At 31.3% G+C, this 19929-nt stretch overlaps 1 protein-coding gene across 1 annotated transcript in view; it reads left to right on the top strand.

Moving 5' to 3' along the window:
* Window positions 1–724: 724 nt before the first annotated feature.
* The window catches only part of LOC113518546 (uncharacterized), an 88481-nt gene continuing 69276 nt past the window's right edge, over window positions 725–19929 (top strand). Inside the window, exon 1 of the mRNA XM_052903051.1 lies at window positions 725–1037. The gene's annotated coding sequence lies outside the window, so the exon portion shown is untranslated. The remainder of the gene's footprint in view (window positions 1038–19929) is intronic.

The following is a 19929-nucleotide window of genomic DNA, read 5'->3' as shown; positions in this document are numbered from 1 at the left end:
TTTATTAATATATAGTACGAATCTAAATCATCTCTGTCTACATTATAAGTTATACGTATTTTTTCCATAGTATATACTTGTAGGTATAAAATAATCTTTAGAAATAATGCCTCGTTATCTCCAATTCTGAAAGCTGTAACGTTGGATTTTATTACATTCTATTCTACACAATTTCTACTAATATCTACTATAAAGAATGGAACATCATAATAAAATGCTCCCTAATATAATGTATATCGGAATTCGAATATATAGGAAAAAATATCTTTGATTTTCCTTTTCTCAAACATTTTATTACCGCTTACGAAGTGTTACTCGTGCGGGTAAAGCTGAATAAAGATTGGAGGGTGCCATGGACGATGTTTAACTACTAAACTGAACCATAGACGATCGTGCAAAATATACGATAAGGAAGCTATCGAACACTTAGTTATTGGTCTGGCAAACAGAACTATTCATGAATAGTTAAAATGTTTACCAAAGGTTTACTATTTATGTATACCCGGCAGGAAAAATTCGTGTGCCTATCTGTACATTTAAGTCATTGTCATTATATATTTATCTATGTAATTATTCAATAAAATTATGTGATTATAATATTTAAAGTAACAACTAATATTGTTCTAATATTCATTTTAACTGAAACGGTACGAGTGAACTATTTCGGTGTTGGCGTAAGCTTGGGTTTATTGTGATAGAGGCATGCGCGGTGTATTCCTTCAGGCAGGGTCGGCACAGTGGCGACTAGCCTCGCGCGGAGTCGCCCGCTACCGAGTAAATTATACCCGTCCGCGCGGGTTCCTCACGTCCCTACTTACGTAAGTAAAAAAAAATTAAAAAAAAACTATCCTAATTAATCGACTCTCTAATAAATTTAGTTTGAATTACGATTTAATGTTATTTGAAGAAATGATAGACTTAAAAAGCCTGAATAAATAATGTGAGTAATTATAAGTGGGTGAACACATGACCGTGTTTGTTTGACATTTTTGTGGTGTACCAGACTTTATGTTGTAGTGAAACAACTGTTGGATGGGGTAAGTGTCTTGGTATGAAAATGTTGAAGTAAATACGTTTCTAAGATAGATAATATTCTGCTTCTTATGTAAAACTCATTCGATATTCCGTTTCGACTTAATGTATTCAAATTTTGAATTGATGGAAACCGTGGAATGATTATTCAACGTTCGTATTATTTTTGGATAAAAGAGCAGTATTAACATTTTAGTCAGAAGGCAATATTTTTGTAATAAAATAATGTTTTGTAGAAAAATTGAGTAAAACATTTTGCGGTCACGTCCATACTGATTAGGTTACTTTATAAATATTATAAATAAGTAGGATTTCTTAAGAAAATCTAAAACAGAGAATATAAAATTTTAAAGCGCGAATGTTATAAGTTATCAGATAATTTATTGTGTAAGAAGTTGGTGTACTTACTTTCTAGTTTGTAAATAGGTAATAAGCACGTCAACAATTTTTTTTTTTAATATAACGGTATGGTTTTCATATAAAAAAATAGATTTTTTCATTAATTATATTTGTCTGGATAGCTTAGCCATGACTTGCCTATTTTTATTATAATGTAGTAACGTGTGCTTTGATGTTTTGGTCTAAAGAGTATTTACGAGTAGTAGTAACGCATGATGGTACGGTGTAATTGCTTATTTTGTAACGTAAATACATATATAAAAGGAACAGTTTGAGAAAAAATTCTCCGTCATCATTCTCGGCCCCACACGTGTTTTTATCGAGAAGCTTAGCTTGAAAGAACGGTGAGAACTCGTATAATAAATTAGTTCTCGCGAAAAACAACACATAAGGAGTACCACGGATGTCACAAGGTGTATATATTTATATTTATAGATACCAGTTACCACTTTCAATCAGTTATCATAACTTATAAGCTATGATACCTCAGAAATAATGGATATGTAATTCTTATCATTGAAAGCATATTTTAAAATTTTTATATATGGTTATTTGATTCGAATTATTTTGTTTAATTTTTTTTTAATACAATTTGTAAGGAGGATAAAACTTGACGTCTTATTAAAGCATTGAATAACCAAGGCGCATTTTTCTGAGTCTTCATCCCGTATCACTTATTAACGTTGATTATTAACGTCAGTCATATTCTGACAGTCAACGACAATCATTATAAAATCATCATAAATATCATCATCTACTGTTAAATATAACCCTCCCGCTATGTAATTTATTTTAAAACCTTTATTTTATGCATTTTTTGTTTCTATATTTAATTTTAATATTACCGGTCTCATCATCATCATCATCATATCAGCCGTTAACTGTCTACTGCTAAACATAGGCCAATAGTGTTGTAAATAGCAGGATGCAGTAATAAAACATGTATGTATTAGAGATATAAAATAATAAGTTCTATGTCAGATTTTTATAAGACATGTCTCGTTTTTGTTTTCACTAAACTTATTATTTTATATCTCAAATACATATATGTTTCATTACTGAATCCTGCTATTTACAACAAATAGGTGGTATTGGAAGGTTTTGCTAGTAGTTGCCACGCTTGATAGACGTGTTATAACTTTTATTATTGTTATTGTTCGAGTTACTGTTATTGCTGGTCTATTTATAAGAAAATCTAAATAAAATGTACTTGGATTTTACTTAACAATAACCAGCATTTTTCCGAAAAAAATGGCTCATCAATCATCATAAAATCAACGTGATAGTAAACTATGTCAATTTCAAAATAATTTATCAAAATCAGTTCAAAACCGATGTAGTTATTGAAAATACAGACGAGCTGATAATCTCTTCTTTTGGAAGTTTCTTCGAAATTAATTAATTCCGATAAAACACAAAGGATTAAGTTGATCGTAAAAGTGGATTGTAGGTTCGATCTCAGTTTGTGAATTACAGATTACATCAAATAGGTATACCACGAGTCGCGGCACAAAATAAATCCGCACCGTCCTTATGAAGGCACGTTAAGCTTTCAGTCTCAGCTGTTATCATTCGATCTAGATGATAGTCGTTAAGACATTCTCTCGTGGAATGGGTCTGGTATTCCCTTCGTGTAAAATAAGCGGATATCCTATTTTCTCCGCTTAAATACTGGACTTCAAGGTAAATAAGAATAATTTGTAAGGGGGAATGAAATAAACTTTCGTTGTTTTTGGGTAGACTTTTCTTTTACATTCTCTTTCTATATGTCATTTTCTGAATTTTATTTATAAATGTGTAAGTATGCAAGTATGTTTATTTTTTTATGCAACTTAGAATGTCAAACAAGCTGACGGCCCATCTCATGAAAAGCGAAAACCGTCGCCTACAGATACGTGCAGTACCATGAACATAACATACTATACTGTTTTGTCCATGATACCCACAATGCGTTGCCATTTCTGAGAAATCAGGTGTTATTTCTTTGTACTCTGTAAATTCACTGCCATATCCCATCGTTTAAACTGAAATACAGCCATGCAAATACAACTGCTTCATGGTTGAAACACGAATGGCACAGAGGTACCCAAGCAAACGACTTTTGTACAAAGTCTACCTCTAGTAAAGTGATGTTTATTATGATTAGATATTTGCTACTCGAAACACATACACGGATTTAAATAAAGTTTGATATAGCGTTATAGTATCCTAAATTAATAGAGTTTATTTAAATTTTTTGTCTTCATTGAATAACATGTCTATTATATGAACTCTATGGAGAGTTAAACGAAAAATTTTTTTTGGTTTGATTTATATGGATGGTAGTGATAATAACGCCATGTTGTTGAGTTTGGTTACGCTATGGGAAGTATTGCCAGTAGTTGCCACGCATGGCAGGCGGATTTCAATCACAGTTAGTCTTTAGTGATGTTTTAAGAGGGACGCTGGTGCTAATACCTCGACCACTAAGTTTCCTTAGTCGCCTTTTACGACACCTACTGGAAAGGAAAGGATAGCCCATTCTATACCGGGATTACACGATCGACCAGTGGTAACTGGAATTTGGTTCAACTGTATACTAAATTTGATTCAAAAGTCGTTTATGTTAACTGTGATTGAATAACAAGTAGTTAAACATTGAAACATACATATTTACAAATAATAGTAGGATTATTTCTCAGAAATGTCTCGCAGAATAACCTTTCGTTATTTCATTTATTAACTGCGGTGTATTTCAGATTTGATTTGGAAGTTCCATCAAAAAACCATACCTTTTGTAGATCTTCAGTATTCGATAAATAAATTTAGACAAGTTGAATTTATCTCTAAATGTGTTGGTAAAATTACAGAAACAATAGAATGCCAATAATCCGATTTAAATAGACCTCTTTCGTATCCTACACATTCATCAATCTATTTATTCAAGCTCGCCGGTTGCGTTCAACTCGGTCTTTTTACAGAGTGTCACCTATTTGGTCGATTGCGTGTGTCTAGAGCAGACATACAGGCATTATTTTTGTTTCACATATTTCTATTAGTATTCGCGAGGTAACAGAAAAAGAACAGAATGTGTCACCACTTCTTTTTAGTTATAGTTGTGCAGGATGTTGTAAAAGGCAAAAGAAAGAAGTCTAAGTAAAAATTTATGTCACATTAGCTGAGTACCGTTGGTAATAGTATTTTTGGTGATAACTGAATTATAATCCTGCTTACGCTATCGATATATGCTGGCGGGGCGTCAATGAAGGATTATTGGTGAGGAGAAAAAAGCAGTTGGTTATCATGACGATTTCATTATTAATTAACGACAATGTTTCCAGTGGAGACCGCGTTGAGATCGAGCTGATAGAATATACTACTAGCGACGGGGCCGCTAGTCCCCGTTAATTTATCTTATCTTATTTTTCGCATATGGAGTCAGCTAATACGATGCACGTAGACCCATACGGATCTTTTGTGCTTCCCCCTGCCTTATACCATCATTTCATAGATCCTATGTGTTACCCTAACGATATCCTGCGGTTTAAGATATCTGTAGTCCCCTGGTTTTGGATAAGCCGTTCCCAGTAGACTCATACGCATACTTGTCAATGAATCGCAGTTGCACATCAAGTGTTCCATGGATTCCGATTTCTCCCCGCACATTCTGCACAGTATGTCCGAAGATAGACCCATCTTGTGTAGTATATGCCTTATTGGCATATCCCTGCTAATTACTAATTGCCAAAATATCAGTTACTACCTGCATTGTATAGATCTTAAAAATATAGATAATAATCCATATTATCTTTTAAACAGATGTTAAATGTATTATCGGCGCTTAGTGAAACTTGTGGAAGAATATAAGTGTATTCTAAAGTAGATTATCCATTTTATCACCGATATCCGCTTATAGTACTGACAAATTTCATTATACACTTATTATTCGTATTCACCCTCTCCCGCCATTTAATCTAGGACAGTTAGAATCATAAAGTAAGTAGGTCAGTCCAAGATCAGCGAGTAATGCGGCAATCCGTGACGAGTCAGGGATGCGCGCATCGCCGACTGCACTTTCATTTTTTGTATGCAAGCGAGAGTGCCAAAACTTTTGCGCACTGCGTCTTTCGAACTGAATATGTATGGTACAAACTTGCCAATTCAAATTTGGTCCCATTATTCTGCCACATTGCATATTGACTCAACCACTTTCTTTGCATAGCTTTTAAGGTTAAGAAGCCCATATCGTTATAAGGGCAAGTATATATATATATATATATATATATATATATATATATATATATATATATATATATATATATATATATATATATATATATATATATATATATATATATATATATTTTAATATTTGCTAAACTTAATTAACAATGTTAGTATTTTTTTATCGAAAAATGTAAAAACAGATAGAATGAAACGGTTTTTGTGTTAATTAACAATGAATTGGTAACTGATCGGGTTAAAAAGCTGGTCTATTAATGTCCTTCTTCATTCCAAATAATACGAGTATACCAAATTTCAAGAGGACATGTACAAAATTAGTTAGCATTAATTGTTTTACATTATATGTTTAAATGATTAATTTGCCCGATATTATTTCTATAAAGGCTAGTCAAAGTGACCACACCCCACCACATTATACAGATACAAAACCTAATTGAAAATACTTATATAAAGAAATAAATAATACTAGCATAACATTTTCAAATTTAATACATTTTACGTGGGATTTATTATTCACCGTCGACTGCTATGTCACTGTAAATCCCAGTATTACAGGATTAGATTTAGCGAGAATGTACATATATGTAAATTGTCAAGAATTTGTCATGCTAAAATCTATTATCAATATTTCATATTTCATAAATGTCTTCAGCATTCAAAGTTATGCATAGGACATGAATGTATTTCCGTAATAGAAATTTGTAAATTCAATATTTTCAATTTTGGAAGTTGCCTAAACAGAGATGGTTTTATAGAACGGCAAGATTTGCCAATTTGATAATCACTTAAAGAACAATGAAGTGAAAATGGATGGAATATTCTATCCTGTAAACCTGTCGTATGCATTCCGAACGACTGGTTAAGTCACTGAGCAATTAATGACTACTTATAAGATCTGAGATTAAATTCAACAGCCGGACATTGATGATATTTGACACTATGACCAGTAAAATGACGAATTGGTTCTTTTAAAAAGGCATTGAAAGGATAATATTTGACTATGTATAGATATTTATTTAAATAATTATAGGTTCATCTCTTCATATTAAATATCAGTAATAATAATAACATAGATATATGGACTATATATATTTTTATTTCGTTATGTGATTATAATGAAGAAATAGGAAATAAGTAATAAAAAGTCGCAATACAACTTGAGAAAATTATTACTGTTTAAAAGATGTAAAGAATTAAAATAACTATAGTACTATATAAAAATGGTAAATTAATTAAATTCTGTCGTTAAATTTACCAGAGGAATACCTTGGATAAATATTTTCTGTATGCCTTTGTATCTCTAGTTCCTTTCATTGACTAGTTACTACTGTTAGATAAAAAGAAGGGTAAAGGACAAACCTGGTTCACGTAGTCCCCGCGTGTAGGTCTTTTGTACGCGTTCTCGTTCTCTCTTCAAATTATCCAACACTTTTGTTGATTTGCTTCAGTATTACTGTATGTTGCGCGGAGATCGTGGCTGATAGAATAATTCGCAACTGGCGGAGATTTTTCGTGATCTTGGCGGAATTTGATCAGCTCGACACGTAGTTGGATTATAGACTGATTTTGTTTATCTACCCCAGATTTGATAGGGAATATGGATAGGTAAGGAGGGTAGAAGGATATTGCGTTCGGAAATGTTTAATGCATATACAAATGATGAGATTATATTTACCAACTACTGTGAAACTACAGAGTCACAGTTACAGTTAGTCCTAAGGACTAAGGCCCTTAGGAATGACATTGCTAATGCAATGTCATTCTTAATAATTGTAATATCCTAGCTTGATAGTTTACTAAGTGATACTCGTGGTATTAATCATGTTCAAATATATTACTTTTCATTAGGTGAGCTATCTTTTTTTATTCTAGATTGCACAAAAATCCTTCTCTATGAAGAAGCAAGCTTATACAGTATTATGATCTATCTTAAATTGATTCTAGGAACAGTTTTCCCTAGTCTATAATAAGGTCGGAAATTCTGTTCCTTTTGGTAGTAGTCAAAGGAGATAAAATGCCAACCCTAATTTGGTTTCTGCCTATTAAACCATACAATTTTCTTGTCAGCTCTTCAGGGAAATCAAATATAAAACCGCAGATAAATACAACGTTAACAAAAATCTCTATTTATTTGCATATACATGTAAATAACAAATACTCAAGAGGCTTTTCCGTACATTACAAAGTTTATTATACATATATGCAATCAGAAGGGCTGTGACAGACAGATATCCTTGCACAACAAAAGGGATCCACGAAACCCTATAAACGAAGTACAATTTGATTAATTTTGCCAGCTGTCATAGAGTCGCACCGGATAAACGCTCTCAATCGTCGACAAAGTTTATCCGTGCCATTTATTTCCGACATGATGTTAGAGAGCTGAGTTGCGTACTCAGCTCTTTACTATACTTATGTCAGAAGAAAGGGAAATACAGATTATAGCGTAAATAAATGGCCAATAGATCAACAGCTTATTGACATCAGATATTGATGTGATTAATTGTACCGTATACAAGATCACTAATCTTTATTAACATATAAAAATCTCTTGTTAAGAAGTTCGTATATGCTAATCTCCGAAATTGGTAAATAGATTTTCATTAAATTTTGTAAATGTGTATTGTTTGATCTAACTTGAGAGATAGGATAGTTTTTATTTCGATAAATTGGGAAGCCCCAAGAAACGTCAACTAAATAATCGTGACCAAAGACGATCCTCCTGGTTACAATAAGAATAAAAAATATATCGATGAAGAAGTATTTTTTACGTAATATTTATTTATAGCAATAAATATTTTTTTTTAACTTTGATGAATGAATCGACAATAAAATGTACAATACACAATTTGAAGTGCTTTGAACAACCTTGTAATATCAAGTTGTTCTTCTAGGCAAAATACAAATCTACATCAAGATATCTGGTTCTGATTTTAATTCTTTGCTTTCCGCTTTTAATCTAAATTCAATTGGAATACCGAATACCAATGGGAATATGAAATTATTTGATACAAAATGATCTGTTTCACTGAATTATACTTCTGAAAATTTCATTTCCTAATAACTTGTCATATTTGAAACATGCCAATGAAGTATTGTAGAAAGTGAAATTACCAAACCATGACATATCTTAATTAGTTTGTCAAACATGTGCCAAATAATATCGGTGTTCATATTCGTACACAATATGTGGTTTGAAGTAAAACTAATTTGCGTATCATTAATGTATAATGGGAGTTCTAGTAATTAAACTTTGTCGATAAAATCAGTAGGGTTTCTGATATCGATTTTTTGAATTAATCTTTTAAAGATAAATCGATACAAAATAAGAATTGATCTAGACCAATCTATCCCTTCTACAAGCACTACACTTTTTATTTGGTATATATTTTTTTAATTTATAGACATATATGAAAATTGGTATCCTTTTTTTTTAATTCCGTTCAAATATTAAACAATGTAGTTGTTTGTGACTAATTATGCATACGGCGTTATTCGCACATTCAGTCTCATATTTCCCGGGTAGAAAGTTTCATATATTAATCCAGCAGATAAGTAATTTAACTTAAGGATCCTACCAAATTTCAATGAATTCAGTAGATATTGCGCGTTTCGACATGGTTTAGTTACAGTTTAATTATATGTAGATTATGTGTAGGTTACGGTAGAAAGATCTTAGATATTATTAAACCTTAGACGAATATATTATTCAGAATGGTTATAGAATTCAGTCACGTGTATGCACAATTAGATAATCATATAGATTTATAACTATCTGTATCCCGCAGATTCGTACATGCGAATACATTATCTCCTGTCGTTTCCGGTGAAATTTCCGTGGGAAACCGCCTACAAGTTATAATTCGTAGCTTAGTTTATATAAATTACGATAAAAGTTTACTAGAAGTTGCATGAAATGGTATTCAATTTATTTATCTTTATAAACTTTAAAATTAATAATTATTAGGTTAGATACTATATCTGATATACCTTCTATAGTTATATTGAACAAAACTATGTCTGTACTGATTAGTATGTTACTCAGATTATGTTATATTTTTTTACTATAGAAACCATTTTTATATATAATAAATATTATTTATGGAGATTAATTACTCTTTATATACAAACAAACTTTATACCCTTTAAAATGCACGTACAAATTACGATGAATGAGTTGCTGCTATCGTATTACGAATATCGATACCTAATTACTTCATTATTGCGTCGGTCTCATTAATATATTGTTATAATTAATACCGTCGGTATAAACTCTGGATGCCGAAGGGATATGAAGCTCATTTGAAATCCAATCATATCGGATATCGGCAATCCAATAACTACTGTGGCGATTCAGTGGTCTCAGTTGTTATTGTGAGCGCTCAAGTTAATTTGACTACGCGGCCGTATCAAAATTGCATTGAAAACAAGTAATAGGAATTTCATCGTAATTATGTTTAATGTTTAAGTTAAATGAAATTTTCAATTACAGTAGACGGTAACAGTAAGTTAAGTAGATAAAATTATATTATTGATTATATATTTTAGTGGTTCATAAAAGATGTACATACTACAAAAAATGTTGAAATATGAAAATTGAAAAGCTCTAAAATGTTGAAATAAATTATTAAGCATAATACATATATAATAAGTGACGCGTGAGTAATCGCGAATTATATACACACAAATCATACAATATGCAAAGTTGTGAATGGAAATTTAATAGAAATGAATCGAATATAGATCATAGGAATTTTTACTCTAACTGCGAGAGCGTTCTCTTTATACTCTTACTTACTTGATGCAGTTACAATTTGTGTCGACAGATTTACGATGTCGGCATTTGCACAGTCGATAATATCACCCATATGCTACGGAAAATTGTGCATGTTACATAACGATTATCATTATATATATATATATATATATATATATATATGCCGCAAAAAAATTTGAATATATATATATTCTAATTTTTTTGCGGCATATACCAAAATATGCTCCATATACAGGGAAAATTGGCGTGTGGTCCCGAAATAGAATGAATTATTCTTTCTTTTCCTTTCTTGTTGGTTTCTTAAGTAATGAAAAATAAAAAATAGAACATTTTAAAATAGATATCTGTAACTGTACTTTATGGTCAAGGGATGGACAGCAGCGCAGTTTTAAGAAAACATCACCAAAGTCTTACTGTAGTTGCCAATTCGCCTGCCAAGCGAGGAAAATACTGGCAAAATATCTTTATGGAGGAGGTCTATGTTCAGCAGTGGGCAATTAACGACTGATGGAAAAGAGATGGCATACAAGGTAAATGTGAAATTGTTAGTATCTTTGTGTGAGGAGTATAAGTATGCTATTAATATTTACAAAAAAGTCAAGTCGAAAAACAACAAAAAAATTTGAGCCTCCCACACTAACCTGGCACGTTCAGTTGTTAGGTTAGTATGGATACTCAGAAATTTCTATCGCTTTTAGTTTTTTGATTAATGAAATTTCAATCCTAACATATTCTAATGCATGAGAAGGTTCTTAGTTTCATGCATAGATAACGACTGTTTTTACCCTGTATATAATAAGCTTTTACATGCGACTTCATCCGGGTGACCGAGATATGTTAACTGATCAGAAAAAAAAGTAGCTTATGTCCTTTTCCATTTCATATAGTAGCTGTATACTAAATTTTATAGTAATTGGTTAAGTAGTTAAGGTGACAAGAGATAATAAACAAACTCTTTTTTACATTGCATATTACAGTAAGGATTACATGAATACTTGTAAAATTTCTGTATAATAATAAATATGCACAATATAAATATTTTAATATAGCAACAAATATAAAGGCCTAAGCAGATACAAGGAATTTTGTCTGCAGATAAAATGTTCACCGTCTGCGCCGGCCATAATCTGATTACAGACATCTCGAATTTAGAATAGAATTTTACCTTAATATATGCATATATTTTGACCTTTTCTGTTTATTTAGCCTACTTATTTTAAGCTTAATATATATTTTTTATCATTATCAGGTAACAATGGATGTTTGTTTATGAATAAGAAATACAGATAGACTATGGTATGCAACTATGCTATAGACTAACGCATAGTGTTTTTTATCCTAATTTATAGAGCCATAGTGGCAGGTAACAATTAGTCAACTTTTTTTTATACCACTGAGGTAGCAAAAAATCTCGACTGTGAACTTATTCTATAACATGAGCGTTTATGGGGAAAAATATCTCTAAAACCGCATTGTAAGCGACCATCTAGGCTCTAAGGTATGGGTACATGTGCAGTTACTATTTATATTTATTTTAATTAGGTACCTGTTAAATGTGATAAAAAATGTGTTTACTTATTTAAGTTCTAAAATTGTTCTACACGTTAGAAATATATTTCAGTTACTAAAGTCTACAAATGAAAATTTTCTAATTTAAACTTTACTACAACGAGATTTTATACAAAACTCGTGTATATGGAATCCATGCACACGACTTTCGTACCATCGATCTATTTGTTCTCCCTGTTCTACTCGTTTTTCTGCTACTAAGTATCTGTGCTTGCGTGGCTTTTGATTAAGACACTGACATTGCAGGGTATGAAGACATTTTAGTCCTTAGGAATAGCATACAATAGTGTAACAAAATACACTGTGTATTATCTGTGTACTTGTAATACACGGAGTATTTTTTTTATAACACAGGTGGCAAACGAACATGTGGCAAGTGGCCATCGCCGTCCATGATCACTCGCAACTCGCAGATGTGCTGCTGGCCTTTTAAATAGGAATATGCTCTTTTCTTGAAGGCTATGATGTCATATCGGTTCGGAAATACTTCTGTTGGAAGATGATTCCAAAGTGTGTTTGTGAGTTGTATGAAAGTACCTTGAAAAATGCTCGGTAGAGGACCACCGCTCATCCAGATAGTTGGGATGGAACTTTAGTTTTTAGTATTCTGCGATATCCATAGTTCTGTTCATAATTATAAGCAATGGTTACTACTTTCTATAATGTGAGCCATGTGATTATTTATCTTTCTGTGTTCCATAAAAAATGTCTTCTAATCGTTCGACCTACTGGAGAAATCAAATCATAACGCTTCTGTAGACTAAGTAAAGCTGACGTACCTACTTAAATTTCATGAGGCAAAAACCTTGAACGGTGACTACCATAATAATATAATTTCACATTTTGACGCAAGTAGGTGTGCCGCGCGGCGCGCCGCGCCCGTAATTAAGGCGGTCTCCGCATTCGTTGGAGTTTTTTACCCGAGTCAACTTATGCTCCTGAAATTTTGTAAGTAAAAGCCAATTTATGGCGTGTATAAATTCATATTCTGAGTAGGTACTTTAAAACTTATAACATTGAACCTGAATTGATTATCTAGAATAAATATTATATTATTAACTAATAGTTAAATAAGCTTTCGACGTTAGTTTTGTGGCAAATTATTATACCTTTCTATTAAAATGTGACATTTTACTGCAATGAAATGTTAGAAATACTTAACGAATAACCCTAACGAGTATATATTTTGTATGTTTCAACTGTTTTTTTTTTTTTAAGAATTTTATCAATTTGTAATTTTTAAGTTTGTTTCCTATTTGTAAATGGCAGTGAATTTACAGGATACAGAGAAATGACATCTGAGTCCTCAGGAATGACAACGCATTGGGGGTATCTGGGCGAAACAGTACACTCTGTTATGTACATAGTACTGCTCATGTCTATAGGCGATGGTTACCACTTTCCATCAAATGGGCCGTCATCTTGTTTGCCATTCTAAATTGCATAAAAAAACCTATTTGGAAAACCCTTTTTTTATTTGAAAGATTATACTTACAGATTGGTCCCATAGAAATAATTTTTCAAAATTAAAGCTACCAAACTACTGAACAGTTTGTTTTTAAATCAAAATAACAGTTTTACCACAATTGATCAGTTTTTTTTTGTTTTTACGACGATTTCGTATTAGTCTTCTATTAATTTTATATTAATTACAGTCGTTTTCTTTTCTGAAACAAAATATTAAATTGGCTAATATATTTTATTTGATACTTCTTTTATGCTTAAGAAAATCTAAATGATATTTCTTATTCATAAAACCGGAACGATGCGGATTATAACATCTTCACATGATAAATAACAATAATTTCATGGTCTGGGAATTGTAACGACTCCCGCGGTGTACATTCCGCTTTACTTCCACCTCATGTAATAAACCCTTTGTATTTTTTAGAATATCATATAGACAGGGATCATTAAGTATGTAATCAAAAGACTATATCTATTAACTAAGATTTTTTTAATAATAAGATATAATATTATTATGCTAATAAATTATTTACTTAATTTAATGAAGTGATAAAATTTCCCTGTGTATAAAAGTACTAGATTTTCAAATACATCCTTAGATAGGTTATAAGAGAGTACATTGTTTGCACTTATATTAATACTGCTTGTGACAGAGTTAAATTTTTATTTATTTATTTATTAAATACAAGAAATATACAACATGAGTACATTGGACCCCGCACTAGGCGAAGACCAAGACGCAGTTTTTACAAATATAGATCAGTGAGCCAATTTTACGGAAACACTCATGATAGAAAGACATCGTTAACTAATATAAAAGTCCTTCGTGTAGAAATGTACATAAAATATAGTCATATATTAAGTATATGCCGATACATAATGGTCATTAGGGTAAAGATTAATTATTGTAATGGTACTCGATAGAACTATTTGATTAGCGCACCAGTTTAGATCTCGTATACTTAAGAAATATGTCACTTGCCAATCATATATCTTGAAAGAAAAAATAATAGGAATAACATTTGAAGCCTCAGGAATAGCAACGCATGGGGGGAGTATTATGTGCGAAACAGTATATTCTGTTATGCCCGTGAATACTTACATCTGTAGGTGACGGTTACAACTTTCCATTAGGTAGACCATCAGCTTGTTTAAATTGCATAAAAAAATGAAATTAATTTAGTTCATTACAAGTAGGTGAGACTATTAGAATTTAATTTATATAGATATATTGTAAATTCCATTAATTTTCAGTACGTATTAGAAAATATTGCGGTGTTGACCCGGCATTTTGAAACATTTCCAAGGCCTAACTGCTGTTGCCAATCCACCTGCCAAGCGTGGTAACTACTGACAAAAACCCTCCAATAAAGAGGGGCTTATGTTCAATAGTGAATAATTAATGGCTGATAATGAATGATATATGGTCCTGGTATCGAATAGAACACCTCTACATATTTTGTGAGTGCCGTAAGAGGCGACTAAGAGAACTTAATGCTCGAGGGATGGACAGCAGCATTCCTCTCAAAACATCACCAAAGCCTAACTGCGGTACTGTGATTGCCAGTTCAGCTGCCAAGCGAGGTAACTAGTTGCAAAAGCTCCTAATAAGTGGAGGCCTATGTTTAGCAGAGTATAAGGCAGTTAATGGCTGAAATGACGATAATATAATATTAGAAAATAACAGCTTAGAAGTTACCAGAAACGCAATCAAGTATGTGCACATTCATTCATACATTGATCGGAAACGGAAATCTATATAAAACTCGTTTGTATGATAAAAGAATAAAAATATTGATTGTCACTTGCACGAATTTATAACACACTGGGGACTAGACGAGTGTGTAAATTGAACAGACACGGGTTCTGTGTCTATTTGATCCTCACGGCGACGCCGACGTGTTCTGCGTCAGCGAACGACAGTCGACACGGACAGAAATTTCAGTTTTATTCATACTTTACGAAGAATTGGTTATTTTTATTTTACAGTTAAATAGTTAAGCTTACATGTATTAAATTCATTGAAACGAGATGAGCAATCTACCTGATAGAAATAAGTGTTTGTTGCTGTAGACTAATAAATAATAATAAAATGGAAATCTCGCCTGTGTTAACGGTATATACTGGTGGGGCACCGGTGAGAGATGATACGTGAAAATGAAAAGGCAGATCAGTTAGCCCATCATGACGAATAGACCTAAAATTCAACACGATGGTGTATAGGGGGGAACACGTGAAGTTCGACTTGACAAGGTATATTGCTAGTAACGAGACTGGTAGTTTGCATTAATTTCAATTAACGTTCTCAATTCAAATTTTAAAATCTAATTAGTCTGGGAATTTTCTAATCTAATTACTTGTAATAATGAAGAAATGACGCGTTTTGTTTTCATTTAAAAAAATGCGTCAAATTAAGTCAGTCAAATTGTCAATTTAGCTGATTACAAGTTGACATATTTTTGACACTCCATGTTCTATGTTATGTAACACTAATATATGTTTAAAAATATAAATTGAAAAAAAAGAAAAACAATACTGAAGAATTGACTGTACGGTCTAGCTATCTGTGCCTAACTACATAATAAAATTAAAAATAAAAAAAAAATTGAAAAAATACAAATAGCATTTGGCGCCAAAATGAAAAGAAGTTTTTGAACGCTCACTTATACATGTAATAATTAATTTTGGATAACATGTATTCGAGAAGAAAGATTGTATAAGACTACTAAACTAATAAAGTAGGTAAGTAAGTATGTAGTTAAATATTTCCCAAGGTCCTGTGTGTGACAGTCGCTTTAGTCGGACTCAGACAAAATAAACTCTCAATTAGTGAGAAAACAATAAGAGGAAAACATTTAATATGAAGCAAAAGACCCTTTTTTCCGTAGAAGGCATAAATCTTCATGGTTTGAACTGTTTTTCGACATTAGAGGGTCAGAGAGCGCATAAAAACATATTGCGTTTTCTCTTTGCTTTCACACTCACCTATTTTAGATACACCTTTTTAGGGGAACGTTTTGTTTACGCACACTGTTGACATTTCGTAATATTTTACAGCAGCAATCAGAATTACTCAGGCGCGTTCAAAATATTACATGCAATTTGCAAGTTATATATCTATATAATATGACAAATGATTGTAGGGGATTGTGGAAACAGCGAGATTCAAGCTCCATTTCGCACTACATTCTCGGTTTTCGGAATACTCTTATATTAATGAATAATGCATTTAAATTTTTAGTAATCCTTTGCAATAAAAGTATGGATATATATTTTGTATATAAAATTATTTTTTTAATTAAGAAGCTGTAATATGCAAATACTATTTTCATATAATAACATTTAGTAATAGGTGCGTTTAATTTATTAAATAATTTAACGATGTATATATATTCTTTATTGCACTTGAATAAAACATATTGCAATTAGTTTAACAACTTGTTAGCAAGGTTGGGCTTATCTCTAAAAGAGACTGTAACATCCAAAAAACTAATGTCAGCATAGTCCAGAATAGGAAGCAGGATAGATTGAGACAGCATGATTTTGGCTCTCTCTCTATATATATATATATATATATATATATATATATATATATATATATATATATATATATATCGTATACATATATACATTAAATATCCATATATGCACACTTATATAATTACATATATTATTGTAAGTGCAATTGAATTATAATCTAAGAAAAGATTTATTTTATTCTCAATTTATTTTATTTCTTTGTTTTCATGTCCTTATAGAATAAAAGAAAATAATATATACATGTATATATATTTTATATTTTATAATTTAATATTTTTCTATATTGATTTTATAAAGGGATTTTATCATAAAATTATATATCATCAGTTAAATTATTAGACTGAAATAGAAAATATAAGTAGAAATTTAAATGTAAAACGCAATTATAAGTGGTCCATTACTCAAGAGAATTTAGAATTTTGATTTGATCAATGAATAACCCACCATTTGTTTGTTTGATAAGTAGAACAATGAACCTCTTTTTATTTAATAATACTGTCATAATTTTGGTAAATTGTTGTAAGACAAGGCTAAATATATATTTTTCCGTCTATTTATTACCGAAACATGGTCAGGCGAATAAAATATTTTTCACTCATGTGTCATTGTACAGTATTTAGAACATTTGTATACGCACATAAAAATTCAAAGAGACAATGAAATGTCATTTAAATTAATAAAAATGTAATTAAGAGAGAGAGGGTAAAAGAGCCACTCGATTAAATGTCGTAAAACAATGGGCAAAGGCTCTTAATGTAACCGAGGGCACTCCCACTGACAGTCCCTTTTTATTGATGCACAGATAGGAGAACCCTATCAAAATTTAAATGCGGTCCATTTTGCTGTATTCAGATTGTGGTTTTGTAATGAAAATACTCCTTTTTTGTATACTGGATTATTTTATACAATTCAGATTTCAGACCGCGATTATTAAGTTAGTTTGATTATTTCTCGATTGTGATCATTGTTATTTAGGTATATATTACACTATATAGGTATACTGTTGGGCAGATTTGTTATTTTTGTTCATAAAAATAGCAACTAAATTGCAACTGTAGTTGACATCAACTGTATTCTGAGGAAATATAGCGCTTTCATAAAATCCAAGGTGTCATTTCCTTCTGAATAGTTCGTTATATGTGCTCTGTGGACAGGGTCGTATAGAGGTTTCAGGTTATTCAGGTTATTACAAGCCATCCCCGAGATCCTCGTTTCATCTTCCCCGTGTTGTGTTATAAACCGTACATATATCTCACCTATATTGACAAATGACGCTCGTTACAATATCGTATCGTTTTCCAGGTCCATTTTATATTTCCTCCCACCTGTTTGATGTAGTGTCATAAACATATGTGCTTTCCTTACAGTTTGATATATAGTTGTAATAATACCATAAGAACAGAATATTAAATAAAATATTTATAATTTTATATCTTGAAAAACATAATACGAAGTCTATATATACTTTGTTGTTTTCTTGTCTGATTTCATTTTGTTTGTATAATTGTATCCTGTCCATCAAGGTCCCCTTTTTCCATCTTTTATCAGTCTGAGTTCGTAATGAATATAAAGTTTTTTAAAGTATATATTTTACGAGCTATTTTATATAATTTTGCTCTAATGGTATCAGTTATTCCATGTGATTTATTGATATATAATGATATATACGGTTATTTAATTAAAAACTTTTCAATCAAGTTTATTATAATACATTATGAATAATTTGCTTATAATTCGAACGAATAAGACATTTCTGTAATTGCATGTTCAATATTATTATTGTTAATACACATTCACACATTAATTCTATTAAGAACAAATAAATAAATCAAGTCATAAATTCGGCGACAGCATTCTGTAAACACAAATCTTCGCATTCAATACTCTTATATTCTATACAAGCGGAAGAATTTATCACGTCTCGATAAATAGGCGTATATGAACCCTCTTTGTGAAATGGTTCATAAATCACGCGAATGAACCCGAGGCCCTTTTGACAAAAGTACTGTCATAAATAAATAAATACATCCTTGTACATTTCCACCACTTGAGGAGCTCATTGTGGCGATGCGCTCTTTATGTAAATGATGGTAATAGTCTGCTTATCTCAGGTGCTCTTATTTGCTCTGATGAGTTATATTTGCTGTGATGGTAGCCCGGTTCAATAGAGATTTCTTTTTATGCGACATATAAAAATTTATAGGTACTGATAAAAGAATATTGCAAACCTCGGGTTCCATGTAACCTTTGTTAGGATATTTCTTAATTTTCCATTTCTTGGGAATATGGACCACTGAACCATGTCATCTATATTTATTGATACTATATAAATAGTAATAGGTGTGGTAGGTAATGTTAAATGAACATAAAAAAATAATGAAACATTGTACTTGATGAACCTATTAAGAACTTCATCATATCGTCATATCAGAGTTAAATTGTCCACTGCTGAACAAAAGCCTCCCTTTTGGGAGATTTTAACAGTAGTTGCCATGCTTGGCAGGCAGGTTGGCAACCGCAGTCAGGCTTTGGAGATGTTTTAAGAGGGATGTTATTAAGAACTTATTTGATGTTAAATTGGGGTTTATATTCAATTATTGTTTTTTAATATCATCGAATTATTATCATTGTATTTCTATAGATAAATATAGAATGACATACTTACGTACTGATGGATTCGCATTGAAAACATAATAAACGAGACAAGCCAATAGCTACATTAGTGTATGTGTTAGTAAATGTGTGCATGTGACAAATAAAAATTTATATGCAATTGAAGTTGCAAAAATAACAAAACTTTATTTGGATTAAATTAAATATATTTTTTTTTTACCAATGAATGTATCAGATATTGGTGTTAAATTTTGAAGCATTTTTACTTTTAAGTAAATAACTTTAAACTAATTACGCTACAAAATCTA

The sequence above is a fragment of the Galleria mellonella genome, unplaced genomic scaffold (assembly GCF_026898425.1).
Source record: "Galleria mellonella isolate WM207_F2 unplaced genomic scaffold, CSIRO_AGI_GalMel_v1 utg132, whole genome shotgun sequence".
Lineage (NCBI taxonomy): Eukaryota > Metazoa > Arthropoda > Insecta > Lepidoptera > Pyralidae > Galleria > Galleria mellonella.
Note: the sequence above shows the minus strand (reverse complement) of the source record. Positions and strands in the feature narration are given on the sequence as shown.